Source organism: Oratosquilla oratoria, chromosome 24 (genome assembly GCF_046742065.1).
Source record: "Oratosquilla oratoria isolate Oo_2021 chromosome 24, ASM4674206v1, whole genome shotgun sequence".
NCBI lineage: Eukaryota > Metazoa > Arthropoda > Malacostraca > Stomatopoda > Squillidae > Oratosquilla > Oratosquilla oratoria.
In genome coordinates, this window is record NC_134800.1 from 50,291,058 (window position 1) to 50,303,759 (window position 12,702).

At 37.9% G+C, this 12,702-nt stretch overlaps 1 protein-coding gene across 1 annotated transcript in view; it reads left to right on the forward strand.

The window, feature by feature from the left end:
- LOC143038626 (organic cation transporter protein-like) overlaps positions 1 to 12,702 on the forward strand; it is a 94,211-nt gene that overhangs the window by 13,585 nt on the left and 67,924 nt on the right. The window lies entirely within an intron of this gene.

Consider the following 12,702-nt stretch of genomic DNA (forward strand, 5'->3'; position numbering starts at 1 on the left):
TTTTTATTTTTTTTTTTGCTTCCAAATTCCATTATACTACACTTCTTGATATTGAATTCCATCTCCCACTTCCTACTCCATTCCCATACTTTATTGAGATCACTCTGTAGCGACTCACAATCTTCTTCAGTGTTCACTTTTTTAAACAATTTAGCATCATCCGCAAAGAAGCTCATATAACTTTCAATTCCTTCATCCATATCATTAATATATATAGCAAACATTACTGGGGCCAAAACTGTTCCTTGTGGAACACCACTTATCACTTCATCCCAATTAGAGTGTTTGTCTCTTATCACCACTCTCATTTTTCTTTCATGCAAGAAGTCTTCCATCCACTTAAGCAGTTTGTCCTGTATTCCTCCTGAATTTTCTAATTTCTTAAGCAACTTCTTATGTGGCACCTTATCAAAAGCTGTTTTCAGGTCTAGAAATGCACAATCAGCCCATCCATCTCTTTCTTGTATTACATCTATTAGCTTTGAATAGAAATACATTAAGTGCGTGACGCATGATCGTCCTTGTCTAAATCCAAATTGCCTTGGATTTAGTACTTTTTTTTCCAAATGCTTTACCCATCTAGTGTATTCCGTCACGCATGTTCGTGTATTTCGTGTGTGTGTGTGTGTGTGTGTGTGTGTGTGTGTGTGTGTGTGTGTGTGTGTGTGTGTGTGTGTGTGTGTGTGTGTGTGTTTCTTGACATCCTTCAGGGATATGGCCTTTCTAGATTTATCTAAAGAAACACCATGTGAGAACATAGCCTTAACGAGTATAAGTACGATGTTTCACTTGTCACAACATTATCAAGTGCATAATGTACTTGATAATGCTGCAACCCACGAAACGCCATATCAATGAAAGATCCTTCTTCACATGGTGATTCTTTAAATAGGCTTGTTAGCAACTGTCATACTCGTACAAACTCTCTAGATTTGTTTCTCTGACGTCGAAGTTCTCTCCATTTACCAAACTAGTTTTCTATGGCAGTTGTGTTTACTTGCTTCTATGACATGAACACTGCTACGAAGTCACCTCTTTTATCATTCTTTTTTAATTGTGGCAAATCCAATTCGTTTGATATTTTAGCATTTATGTTATTTGCAAGGCTTAACCAATTTGGTCGCTGTTGTTTGTATGCTCTTGACCATTTTTACATTTTTCACATTAATCAGAGACCAGAGCTACATATTCACATCTACGGTGGTTCGAAGCATTCTACAAGTTTTATCATAAGATCCATGTATCAAAAAACGGCTTTTATATTTGTCTATATTCGGTACGTTTCACCCACAATGTTGCTGATATGTTTGTCAAGTGACAGGATATATCTAATCAACACTCCTATCTCTACCTTCTTTTACTTTTGTAATCAATTCCTTACTCTTACTCTTACTCCGCTGGTCTTCGGGCCACTTGGTGATCCATAACCGCTTTCGAAGCGTCTCGCCATGTCTTTCTGTCCTGTGCCACCTCCTTCCATTCTCTTGGTTCTATTCTACATATCTGCACATCTTCTTCAACGCATCTCCTCCAGTCTTTTATAAATTCCTGAACGAGTAAAATATAGATGATCCTTTGAGATTCCACCTATTTACAGTACTCTGTTTTTTGACGTACATATTCCACGATTGGCTCCAGACATATATATCATCTAGATCAAGGGTTCCCAAAGTGGTCGATATCGACCCCCAGGGGTCGATGACACCATCCAAGGGGTCGAAAGGGGGTCAGTAGATTGCTAGGGGGACGATGAGACCATCCAAGGGGGTCGAAAGGGGGTCAGTAGATTGCTAGGGGGTCGAAAGGGGTCAGTAAATTACTATGGGGTCGAAAGATAGTCTTTAAAATTATATGGTTGGCATGAAATGATCCTGTTCTCTTCCCATACTGAAAGAGTGAGAATAATCAACCAACCAATATCTAAACTTAAAGAAAAACCATGTCAGTTCAATCTGAGTCGAAAATCCTCCCCATTCAATGCATGTAGGGAGAATCTCGCAGACACACAACCACATCGTGAATGAACATCAGGATGACGAGCTTGTGTAATATTATTGGCTTAAACATTACTTATAGTAATATAATAAAGAATATATAGTATCACTCTTAAAGCTATTGGTAAATTATAAATATTTATTTTAAAACACTTATGTTCATGTATATGTGAAAGTACCTGTATTATTATTGGAACGCCGTCGCCTTGATGAATGTTGACAATTGGCCCTTTTACAGCGGATTGAAATAAATAAATAAATAAATAAATGAGTAAATGAATAAATAAATAAATAAATAAAAATCAACGAATAAAATAAGTAAAATCCACAAACACGAAAACTGTGAGTATGGTACTTTAGAATTACCATAAGTGATTTATGAGACCAAACAAGAACTACAGTAAAGAATTAAAACAATAATATCAACAACAAAAATGATAATCATAATGATGATAACACTATTGATAACTAAAATGATAATAAAATAATAATAATAATAATAATAATAATAATAATAATAATAATGATAATAATGATAACTATAATAATGATAATAGCAACTATAATAATGATAATAAGTATGATAATGATAATAACAACTATAACAATGATAAATATAATAATGATAACTATAATAATAATAGTACTATCATTAATAACAATAACCGTACCAATTATAAAAAACTGACATAATTCGTGAATTGATAGTTTTGGGGTCTATAGAAAATTTCAAACTTTACTGGGGTCGATGAGCTGAAAAGTTTGGGAACCCCTGATCTAGATTTTGTAACAATTCACAGTAACTCCCATCTTTTATTTCCTCTTGATCTTTGCATTGTATGCAGTCATGTTTGTGTAACTTATCGTATCTTTTCATATCATTCACTTACAAAGAAAATATTATAGGTGCCAAAACCGCCATGTTTGGGGCTTCTAATCTCCGCTTGCCACCGCCTGTTATCCTGACACACTTCAGCACTGTTGTTTTGACTCGATCTTTCAGGGAATCATTTGTTTATCCAAAGAGCTTATTCTTGAGTCTTCCAATATGCTCCAGTTTTTGCAGAATTGTGTCATGAGGTATCATATCAAATGCCTACTCTAGATCCAGATTTACTGTCTACCTAATCTTCACTCTCCTGTAACATATCAACCGTTTTTGAGTGGAAATTCAAGTCTTGTTACCAAAGATGGCTACCCCCCTTATGACGGGGAAGAAACCTTTGTTACATAAAGATATGTATGATCTTCCAAGTTTGAAAGCGATTAAGTTAATTTGTAAAATGTTCTCTTTGAATACATTCTTTAGATCTTGAGACACAGGGACAGGTTTGAGGAAGGTGAAAGAGTTTAAGACACGGGTCTAGACTCTAGAGCCGAGTTTATTCCTGACCGGTTTCGCTTACAGCTTCTAAACGAAACCGGTCAGGAATAAACTCGGCTCTAGACCCGTGTCTTATTCTTCCTCCTTTAGATCCTAGTGTACACAGTCCACCCAAATCACACTCTCTTGCATCACATTAATAAATTAGTAGGTTTGATAAGCATTAGCATCCAGTTCATTATTGTCCGCTTGTTTATCAAAATGTCCGTCTCTTCAAGATATTCAACCCATCCAACTTTTGTGTTTCCCATAATCTAGCCATCACACTGGTGAGTGATGAACGTTCATGGTCTCTTTCTACTTCCTCCTTGAATTGGTACTGTGTTTGCTCTTTTCTAATCTTGTGGTATTATCCCTTTCTCCAGTGACCACACATTAAAAATATGAATCTTGTCCGTGAAGTGCTCTTTGTATTTCTTCAGTATCCAATTTGAGTATCCATTAGTCCCCAGAACTTTTCTAATGTCCGATAATATAATAATTTGTGTACTTGTTGTGCGTTCAGATTTATTTCATACAACCTGAAATTACTGTCTACACATTCCTCCCCAATGAACTGCATTTATTTAATGAAAGATAAATGGAAACATTCATTATAGCCACTTTATAATTTTTTCATGAAACGTTAACTTACAGATTCCATTGTTCTGTCTCGTTTAACCGTTAACATACCAGTAGGATAATTTTAATTTATTTATATGGATATCTGTGCAACAATTTCCACTCCTTTTATACTTTTCCATAGTTTTGTTCCACTCTTCTTCTACTTTTCTGAATAAAACCCCTGGCTTTCTTTGATTTTTTTTTTCTTCTTTTTATCTTTTGTTAAACTAATCTTCTGAACTTTTGCTTCTGTCATCACGAGGCTAGTGCATGAGAGATTATTTCCCATGCGCGAACACGTGATGGTGATGTGTGAGTGTGTAATTTATGTGTTGTTATATATGCTGTGGACGTGTTATGCCTTGCGACACTGCTTCTGACCAAGGGTAGTGGGCGAGATGCAGGGATGACCCGTCATCCGGGAGGAGCCAAGATAAGAGGGAGGGAGGGGGGATGGATGGGAGTGGAGTGTATGGGGAGATGGAATGGATGAGAGTGGATTTTATTTTATTTGTTTATTTATTTATTTAATTATCTATTTATTTTTGCTATCTCCCTTGTAAGTGGGGAAAGCCTTTGATGTATGTATGTATGTATGTATGTGTATATGTATGTATGTATGTATATGTATGTGTGTGTGTGTGTGTGTGTGTGTGTGTGTGTGTGTGTGTGTGTGTGTGTGTGTGTGTGTGTGTGTGTGTGTGTATGTATGTATATATATATGCTCCCCCTTTCCGAAAGGCGACTCCCGTCACCTGATGGATAATGAAATGGAAGTTAATTGGCAAGAAACATATACAAATCAGTGCATGTTATGATACTTTTGCGATGTTCATTGGGTGTTGACGGTGAACGGGAAGGGGTGTGATTCTTCGAATCTGTTCAAATTACGGAAAGGTTGTAATGGAAGCGTCACATGAGGCGTTGTTCTCCAAGGTATGTTTAGATCAACACAAAACGTTTCTGATGTTATCGGGGTTTATGGCACGTAACTTTCGAACATGTTGCGCTGATGTAGTCTTTATTGTCACCGCTGGTCTCTTGTTGTTATTTTCCGTGCCTGGTGTGAGCAGGGTAGGTTAGCGTTTATCTCTTTTCTGTAAGATTCATTTATAGTATATATATTTTTGTCTCACTTTGTATCTCTTTTCTGTTAGACCCATATGTATACATATATGTGCAGAAAAAACCACTGGGAAATAAGAAGCTTAGTCCCAACGTTTTCGTCTATTTAAGACATTATCAAGGAATACACAGTTACAGAGACAAAGGTGGATATATATATACATAAAGTAAAAGACAAGCTAGGAACATGGGAAGTACACACAAGATGCTTCACAATCAGGTAGAGCCGATGTTTACATATTCGGACGTTTGGTCCATGACGTTACGTCACCCCCGCTTAGTAGCACTTGGAGAAGTTCTTACAATTTTATCAATAACAAAATCATCAAGTTTAAATAATCCTAAACTTAAATTGATATTATTGTCAAAGGTTTGTTTAATATGACTGGATTCGATTATGTTTCTTTCTAATAAGGATCTACAAGAAATTATTACATTCGAATTATCCCAGTCAATAGGATGATTGTGGTCTCTTACATGGACAAAAAGGCCACTGGAACTTTGCCCACTCCTTACACTATATTTGTGCTGATTTATCCTAGTTTTTAAGTCTTTACCAGTTTGGCCGATATAAAATTTGTTACATTTAAGGCATGGAATAGAGTAAACACAACCCTCGTTTGCTTCAGGTGTACTTCCCATGTGTACTTCCCATGTTCCTAGCTTGGCTTTTTCTTTATGTATATATATCCACCTTTGTCTCTGTAACTGTGTATTCCTTGATAATGTCTTAAATAGACGAAAACGTTCGGACTAAGCTTCTCATTTCCCAGTGGTTTTTTCTGCATATTATTTTCACGTGTGCCTTGTGAATTACTGCAAAATATATATATATATATATATATAATGTGTTTGTGTGTGTGTGTACATGTATATGTGTGTGAGAATAAACACCTTGTGAGATCGAAACCTTTATTGGTACTACGTTTCGCTTGTTACAGCTTTTTCAAGTACAGACATGACACACACTCTGAGCACATATAAGCCAACAGGGAAGGAACTGGGAGAGGTTATCAGGGAAGTTCTGCGTTATCCCAATCCATCAGGTGGTCGTTGGTGTTCCGGTGGATAACACAGGCGTTGGTGGTGATGTTGTTTCGGGAATCCGGATCCGGGTCTTCAGGTCACGGGAGGTCTCGCCGATGTATACTTTATCGTCCTTATTGGTTGGTTTCCTGTAGACTGTAAATTTAAAAAAAAATTATCATGTTTGATGATAAGGGTATCCAAAAATGGAAGGGAATCGTTGATTTCTTCCTCCAAGGTGAACTGGATGGATGGCTCAACCTCGTTCAGAGCCGCTTGGAGTTTGGGGATGTCAAACCGTCTGGGGGAAATTAGTAGTATGTCATCCACATAGCGAAGCCATACTACGTTGCCAGGAACGATATCTGAGAAAGGCCCTGCTTCTAAAAATTCCATGAACAGGTTGGCAAGGACAACGCTCATGGCCATGCCAAACCTTTGGTGAAAGTACTGGTCCTGGAATTTGAAATAATGAAATTGGACACAAAGCTGTACTAAATCCACAAAGTCATTGGGGGGAATAGGGAGGTCAGTGTGGGAACTAGTGATTTTTGGATACCCTTATCATCAAACATGATAATTTCTTAAAATTTACAGTCTACAGGAAACCAACCAATAAGGACGATTTGACTCACTTCCTATCCCACCATGACCTCAGTATTAAAAAAGGTGTAGTCATAGGTTTCTACCTCAGAGCTCTCAGAATATGTAGCCCTGAATTCTTAGAGGACGAGTTTAGGCACATAAAGGAGGTTTTTCAGAAATTAAAATATCCAGATTGCATCATCCACCAGTGTAAGAAAAAGGCACTCAAAATAATGGAAGGGCGGGAACCAACAAAATATCCAGCTAGGAGGCTTATCCTTCCAGCCAGCAGCGTCACCGCCACCCTCACCCGGACACTTGGGCGTTGCAACATTCAGGTAGTGGGCCAGTCCAGCAGAACTATCAAAGAGCTCTCAAGAAGGAGTGACAGCCAGGACGAGATGTGGGGAAAAACGCTGGTGTCTACCGCATACCCTGTGCTGGATGTGATAAAGTATACATCGGCGAGACCTCCCGTGATCTGAAGACCCGGATCCGGGAGCATCGCTACGATTCCCGGAACAACATCACCACCAACGCCTGTTATCCACCGGAACACCAACGACCACCTGATGGATTGGGATAACGCAGAACTTCTGTTTAGTGAACCAGACAGGGTGAGGAGAAAATGCCTCGAAGCGGCCGCCATTCAAAGCTTCAAAACCATTGAGCAGAACAGAGGCATGTTTAACATCGCCCCTCCTATCATCCATCTGTTACCCGCATTAAATAAATGTATGAAATGTCCCCCTTAGTCCACTTCAACAAACTGTCCGAAATGTCCTCCTTTGTCTCCACCAAGTCCCAGCCGTCCCCAAACTCCCCCCTCCCCCTCCACCTACGACCCACCCCTCTTTGATAACCTCTCCCAGTTCCTTCCCTGTTGGCTTATATGTGCTCAGAGTGTGTGTCAAGTCTGTACTTGATAAAGCTGTAACAAGCGAAACGTAGTACCAATAAAGGTTTCGATCTCACAAGGTGTTTATTCTCACAGTCTTGTCGGCTTTTGCCATTGTGATTCATGTATATATGTACACATATATAGCGTATACACACACACACATATATTTATGTATATATATATATACATGTATATTTATATAGATATACATATGTATATATATATATATATACATATATATTTATATACATATAATATATATATACACACACACACACACACATATATATATATATATATATATATATATATAATATACATTTTAACAACCACAACGCACTTTAATTCTAAGCCATCAACATCGGGGGACCCAATGGATTAAAGTACGTTGTGGTTGTTAAAATGTATCTCTAATCACTGGGACCCATTCAGTGTTGTACATACATACATATATATGTATATATATGTATGAATATATATATATATATATATGAATCACAATGGCAAAAGCCGACAAGACTGTGAGAATAAACACCTTGTGAGATCGAAACCTTTATTAGTACTACGTTTCGCTTGTTACAGCTTTTTCAAGTACAGACATGACACACACTCTGAGCACATATAAGCCAACAGGGAAGGAACTGGGAGAGGTTATCAGGGAGGGGTGGGTGGTAGGTGGAGGGGGACGGGTGGGACTTGGTGGAGACAAAGGAGGACATTTCGGACAGTTTGTTGAAGTGGACTAAGGGGGACATTTCATACATTTATTTAATGCGGGTAACAGATGGATTATAGGAGGGGCGATATTAAACATGCCTCTGTTCTGCTCAATGGTTTTGAAGCTTTGAATGGCGGCCGCTTCGAGGCATTTTCTCCTCATCCTATCTGGTTCACTAAACAGAAGTTCTGCGTTATCCCAATCCATCAGGTGGTCGTTGGTGTTCCGGTGGATAACACAGGCGTTGGTGGTGATGTTGTTCCGGGAATCGTAGCGATGCTCCCGGATCCGGGTCTTCAGGTCACGGGAAGTCTCGCCGATGTATACTTTATCACATCCAGCACAGGGTATGCGGTAGACACCAGCGTTTTTTCCCCACATCTCGTCCTGGCTGTCATTCCTTCTTGAAAGCTCTTTGATAGTTCTGCTGGACTGGCCCACTACCTGAATGTTGCAACGCCCAAGTGTCCGGGTGAGGGTGGCGGTGACGCTGCTGGCTGGAAGGATAAGCCTCCTAGCTGGATCTTTTGTTGGTTCCCGCCCTTTCATTATTTTGAGTGCCTTTTTCTTACACTGGTGGATGATGCCATCTGGATATTTTGATTTATGAAAAACCTCCTTTATGTGCCTAAACTCGTCCTCTAAGAATTCAGGGCTACAAATTCTGAGAGCTCTGAGGTAGAAACCTATGACTACACCTTTTTTGATACTGAGGTCATGGTGGGATAGGAAGTGAGTCAAATCGTCCTTATTGGTTGGTTTCCAATGCGACCCATAACTTCAGGGGTTGGCAGTGCACCCCACAGACTAGCGAAATGTCTAGCCAAACCGCTATCACAGGCAATGGGATCGATCAGCAATACACATTTGAAAAATTCTAATGATCTTTTGACAAGACTAAAAGATTTAGATTTCACGGGGAAAAAGTTAATAAGCTATGATGTCAAGGCGTTATATACAAATATTTCCACTAACGGTGCGTTAGAAGCAGTAAAGAGAGTAATAAAAGATATGAACGATACTGACCTACCCATAAGAAAACAAGATTATATAGAATTGATAGATTTATGCGTAAATTTCGGTGCGTTTACTTTTAATGGTGACGAATATGAACAACATAGAGGTCTCGCTATGGGTAGTCCTTTAAGTGCAGTGATGGCCTGTCTATATATGGAGTTATTAGAAAAAGAAAACTTCATCAGAATTAATGGTAGGGGATCACACTGGTTTAGATATGTAGACGACGTCCTCGCAATCATCCCCGAAAACACCAATGTAAATAATAAAGTGAGAATGCTTAACGCGGTCAACAGCGATATTCAGTTCACCGTAGAAGAGGAACAAAACGGACAATTGCCCTTCCTAGATACGTTAATACGACGAGTGGGAAAAACTGTAACTTTCTCAGTATACAGAAAGGAAACAAACAAAGAGGATTTAGTACATTACTTCTCCGCACATGATGATAGGACAAAGAGTGGTATAGTAATAGGATTTTTTCTCAGGGCACTACGAATCTGTAGTAATGAATACCTAGAAGGCGAATTTGATTACATTATGAAAACCTTTGACAAACTTGGATATCCAGAGGGAATGTTGAAAAGAACAAAAAGAAAAGCAATAAATATTTACAATCGCGGAAAGAAAGAGAGAAATGATAAAAATAAAAATAATACAAATTTTATATCAGTACCTGGCTCAGAAACGTCACCAATAATAGACAAATATTTAACAAAATCGGGTATAAACATAGCTAAAATAACTAACAAGAGGATAGGTGATTTAATAAAGACTTCTGAAAAGAGAACCAATTCCGAAAACAGCGTCGTATACAAAATCCCGTGCAATAGTTGCTCAATGGCTTATTATGGCGAATCGTCAAGAGGATTAGAAAAAAGAATTTATGAACATAAAAACGACATAAAAGCACATAGGACATCTAATTCTTTAGTAGTTCATGCGGAAAAATTCGATCATTTACCAAACTGGAGAGAAGCTGAAGTGCTACATAAAGGTTTTGATAAATTCACTAGAAGAATTGTTGAATCAGCATATATTTCTACTAATAATTCATCGAATCATCGAGGAGGGTTTATCAATTTAGCTAAAGAAACTAGTATTTTAATTCTAAAACACGCCAGAAAAACGACCTTTCCCAAGTGTCCGAAAAGATAATTAGATTTAGTACATAAACTCCAATTGCAGTTCTACATACACTCTCTGAAGAAGTTCTACGCGAACGAAACGTTAGAGTGTATAGGGTTCCGAGCCTTCCCCTGTATATATGTTCTCCATCATCCAAATAATATATACATATATATATATATACATATATATATAATTTTGTGTGTGTGTGTGATGTAACCGATGTTCGCCACTTTATTGTATCAAACGTAACAACAACCATCTCTTCGTGAAGCTCACTACAGGAAAGACGCGTAACAAGTGATATATAGTTGTGTACAATAAATATGGAGTATAATGGTTAGTTAAAATTATATATATATATATATATATATATATATATATATATATATATATATATATATATATATATATATATATATATATATATATATTGGAAAAACTGTAAACACCAGACTCAATTGAAGGGTTTATTCACCCGACGTTTCGATTCCCGTCCAGGCAAATAAACCCTTCAATTGAGTATGGATCCCAGACTCTAAATCTTCACTTATATATATATACATATATATATATATATATATATATATATATATATATATATATATATATATATGTATATATAAATGTTTATATTCAGGGGTTGATATATTAATGGCAAAAGTGTATATGTGCGTATCGTGAGGGAGTATTTAATATGATACACTAGCTTACAATCTCGAAGGTGAGGGGTATCGAAATACCCCCCAAAAAAAAGTATATCTATGGTAATTCAGAGTCTTCTTCACTCACGTTATATAAGAGGGTATTGCATTCAAGGGGTATGGTCCCAAAGCAGTAGGATAATGTGAAAAATTATCTTGTACATGAGAAAAAGTTGTCCTTAGGAGTTTTTAATCTTTGAGAGTTTTATTGGGGTGGAATGGTTGGTGGTCTAGGCATTTGTTTTACGATGTAGACCTACAGCATCCTAATGTAGAGAAGGACTAGGAATATGAGGGTTAATGAGTTCAGTGACAGAGAGAAATATGGGTGTTGTGCCGGGAGGGAGAGGGAGAGGGAATGGTTTAAGTCTGACGATGTGGTTTAACCATGTGACATATTCCTGGTTACTCATTGATAAGGACAGTGGTTTTAGTGGTATAAGGGGGCTCGGTTAGGACGGTTATGGTGATCATTGTTGTGTTGAGGTTATAGGTCAGGATGTTGTGGTGATGACTAAGGTAGAAACTAGTGTCTCCGTAGAAGATTTGGCATGAATCTGCAATGGAAATAGTTCCTTTTACCTTACATTGTACGGTGAAAGGATAGTCTTTACAAATAACTGAGGCTAAAGTGAGGTTTGGGAAGAATATGAACTGTTCCTATTAATATGGATATGGTGAATGTCATCTTCAGTTAAAGTTTTGAAGTGGCATCTGTCTAACGTAGTGTTATCTGGGTCTGTGATTTGGTTACATGAGGGTTTGGTGACTGTGTGGAAGCTGAATAGGAAGGCATGGCATACGTGATTCTTCAGTACAACAAATTTGCACTGGAGAACAACAAATTTGCACTAGAAAACAACAAATTTGCATTGGAGGAAGTCCGAGTGTATGATAGGCGTTATCCATCTTGTGATTTGATAATTGTGATGGCTTGGAGGTTGAGTGAGATTGCATTGGTTTTGGTGAGAATAACTCGCCCAATTGTGGGTTTTTGTGTTCTAGGGCGAGTGCTGAGTCTAGCATTTCTAAAGGGAGGAATTTAGAACTGGCCCTGTTGTTTACGTTCCTGCATCAAAACAAAATCAAGGATTATAGAAAATGGAGCTCTACTGGCGTTCTCGTTCTCTCTTGTTTAACGAGTGACGCTATAGTATGTTCTCATGCTAATACATATGTAATGAATCGTGCCAGTTTCATCAATGAATTTCCCAATTTAAAAACTTATTCTATTACCTGAAACGGCAACTCACGTCTTTCTCACATCTGGTTAGCATGGGAAGTAATTATTAAGCTGTCATATTGTGACCGCAGTGATTTGCGCTATTTGTCGACTCTCGATTTATCTTTGAACTTGTACACTCTGTACGGAACGCTGTCTTTGTGATTTACATATGTTACATCCCATCTGTGAAATTGCCATTTCATGAAGTGGGCAAGCCAATTGCCCGCTTCACAAAATGGCTAAAGGTCTACTCATTTCATGAAATGGGCTAGAGAAGGATTATAGAACTTAG